This window comes from Brienomyrus brachyistius, unplaced genomic scaffold, assembly GCF_023856365.1.
Source record: "Brienomyrus brachyistius isolate T26 unplaced genomic scaffold, BBRACH_0.4 scaffold938, whole genome shotgun sequence".
NCBI classification, from domain to species: domain Eukaryota; kingdom Metazoa; phylum Chordata; class Actinopteri; order Osteoglossiformes; family Mormyridae; genus Brienomyrus; species Brienomyrus brachyistius.
The window spans coordinates 15,540-18,741 of record NW_026043213.1 but is presented as its reverse complement, the minus strand read 5'-3'; the positions used below and the strand labels follow the sequence as shown (position 1 = coordinate 18,741).

Genomic DNA, 3,202 nt, shown 5'->3' with positions numbered 1-3,202 from the left:
TGTGGAAAAGGGGCAACATAAACCAAATGTAAAGTCACGAAAATCATGAAAATATAAAGTACACTTTACACACTTCATTTCTTTGAATTGAAATTAATTATATTCATCTACCTTCATACATTAATACAAGACATTATATGATTATAATGTTTGTTATTATCATATAATTTTTATTTAGGTATTATGTAGGTGCAGTTAATGTATAGTGTTACCTGATATATACTAATAAGCAGTAATACAATAAAAAGAGAGAAGAATGTCAGCTGTTCTCCAAGAAGTTACTGATTTCTTGGATGGCTAGAAGAACATCGATTCAGTTCCCAAAAATCTGTAAGAACAATTTTTGAGGATCTGTATTTTCCATTGTTATTCTCAAAGGGCTGTCATCATGACTATTTTGCTTTTCAGGTAAAGACTCCAACAGCAGGACTGTGGTACAGCAGCCTGTGTCTGACACATTGCAGCCAGGAGACTCTGTGAGCCTGCAGTGTACGATAGAGACTGGGAGCTGTGCAGGAGAACACAGTGTTTACTGGTTCAGACATGGATCAGGAGAATCCCTTCCTGGAGTCATTTACAGCCATGGAAACAGCAGTGATGAGTGTGAGAAGAGCCCTGAGGCTGGATCTCCTACACGGAGCTGCGTCTACAGCCTCCCCAAGGGGAACCTCAGCCTCTCCGATGCTGGGACTTACTACTGCGCTGTGGCCATGTGTGGGGAGATGCTGTTTGGGAACGGCACATAGCTGGATATAGATGGTAACAGCCAGTGTGGGGAGATGCTGTTTGGGAACGGCACACAGCTGGATATAGATGGTAGCACCCAGTGTGGAGAGTATATCTGCTTCAAAGTTTTATTTAGCTTATTCTGCTATTAAGACATTTATTTCTTTTTTTAATGTAATGAATTTTCTAATTTAAGTGCTTAAATTAAATTACACAGATGTTATTTAATAATTATCCATCCAATCCATTTTCCAAACCGCTTATCCTATTGGGTCGCGGGGGGTCCGGAGCCTAATTTAATAATTATTTCAAATATAATATCCATCCATCCATCCATTTTCCAAACCGCTTATCCTATTGGGTCGCGGGGGGTCCGGAGCCTAATTTAATAATTATTTCAAATATTAATATAAATTGTTAAAATGCAAAATACTAGAAGTTCATGTTAAAAATGGACTATTTACAAAACAACTGCTGTAATGTGTTATCGATTTGATCTTTAACTAATGTAATGTAAGCAAATGGGAAATGTGTCTCTATATCATTATGCTGAAATCTATCTCTTTGTTACAGGCTTTCAGAAGCTGCTGGATCCTCTTCACTCTGGCTTGCTGATAGTTTTATCTTGCAGCATTATTCTGAACGTTGCTCTCATTTGTATAAGATGTAAACTGACCTGTACACACTGTGCAGGTACGCTGCCCGGCTTTATGCACTCAGAAGGACAAAATGTAGATTTTAACAAATTATAGAAATATAAAATTGTTTTATGATAGATAACATTTCATATTAAAACCACTCTTGCAGGTAATACAGTTTTAAAATCCATTATTAAATCTCACCTTATTTATATAAACCTTTTTGTACTGTAAGATTTACATTTTTGTATTATATCTTTCATATTTTGCAAAATCTATTGAAATATACATGTTGCAATAAGTTGCATATCAATAACTTTATTACCAAGATCTCCTTTATAGCAATTTTATTATATATTGATATATGAGAACAAATGACACGTATCCAAACATGCACACTTAAATTGACAGAAGTCATTTTTACTTTCATTTTTGAGACAAAAAGGATGTTGATTGCTTGAAAATTCGGAATGTTATCTGACCACGGTATGATACCGTGCGAAATTAAATAATATATTGATGTGTTATATATTTTAAACAGATGAAAAGAACAGTGATATATCAAAAGTGGAATGGTCACGCAAGCAAGTATGTAATAAATATTTCAAATTACAAATCGTCAGTAAAACAAATGAACCTCAGACTGATTTCCATCCTGGGATCAGCATTTTAAGTGCTATTTGTGAAAATAGGTAATAGCAAACCGATTTGATCCATCCAATTCTGCCATCTTTGTCTCCACAGTGCCATGACGAGGACACACTGAATTACGCTGCCCTGAACCTTAAGAAGCAAAACCCAGGAGACAGAAGAAAGACGGGAATAATGACACTCTGTATTCTGACCTCCCGCTACAGAGATTATGAATAAAGATGCTTCTCATTCATGTCAGTCACACAGAGTGTTCAGGGTGTAGCTTTAATAATGTTCAGAGGAGGGCAGGGGAGCCAGTGCTTCTGAGACTGAATCACGGGATTTTACGGAGCACCGGTGCTGAGTTTGGTGTCAGTGTGTATTGGGGCGCATTTTTACTGGAAGTGCAAATGTTCAAGCCAGACAGGGGGCTGAGGGAGGGGGAGAGGGGAGCCACAGAGATTATTTCTTCATGGCATGGGGGGAATAAGCGGCTTTAATGTTGTGGAAAGGCTGAGTTGCTGCAATCAGTTCTTTGATGTCACACATGCTTACTTGTCTCCCTTGTGTACCATGCTGAATGGTTTGGGGCAAACGCACAGGGACTGATCGATTATATTAAACAGATGAAAGAAACTGAATGAAAATTTCAAGTGTTCTTAAATTACGTTTTTCATTTAATTGTGTGTTCTGGATGTATTTTTGAGTATATACATGTACCTGTATATGTACCTGTATATATACCTGTGTCGTTAATAAACGATGTGGATAATTAAGAAAGAGGAGTTTTGTTTCTTGCTCCCTGTCTTGTTACTTGGCTCACAAACATACACACACATAGACACACACACAAACATACACAGACACACAAACACACACACACATAGACACACACACACACAAACACACATGCACACATGCACACACACACACTGCTACGGCTCTGTAAGAACACTACCATGCTCTCTTTGTGTGAGTGGGGTGGGGGGTGTTAAATAAGATGAAAATGACAATGGCTGTACTTTTGTTATGTCAGTTGTGTTTCTATAGTCATTGTATCATATTCCACAAGCTTTTTATTCTACAAGATGTACAAGCCAGTCAGTGTATTCAGTGGGGTGTTCAGGAGTCATTAGGTTCTGAAAAATGTCTTGCATTTAAAACATAATGTACTTTTGAATACTTAAGTATTTTTAGATGCAAAT

The 3,202-nt window shown here is 37.3% G+C and overlaps 1 long non-coding RNA gene across 1 annotated transcript; it reads left to right on the top strand.

Moving 5' to 3' along the window:
• The first annotated feature begins 1,319 nt into the window (after positions 1–1,319).
• LOC125729957 (uncharacterized) lies at positions 1,320–2,214 on the top strand. The gene is made up of 3 exons (XR_007390337.1): positions 1,320–1,419; positions 1,906–1,952; positions 2,109–2,214. It is a non-coding gene; the product is annotated as an uncharacterized LOC125729957 (long non-coding RNA).
• The last annotated feature ends 988 nt before the right edge of the window (positions 2,215–3,202 follow it).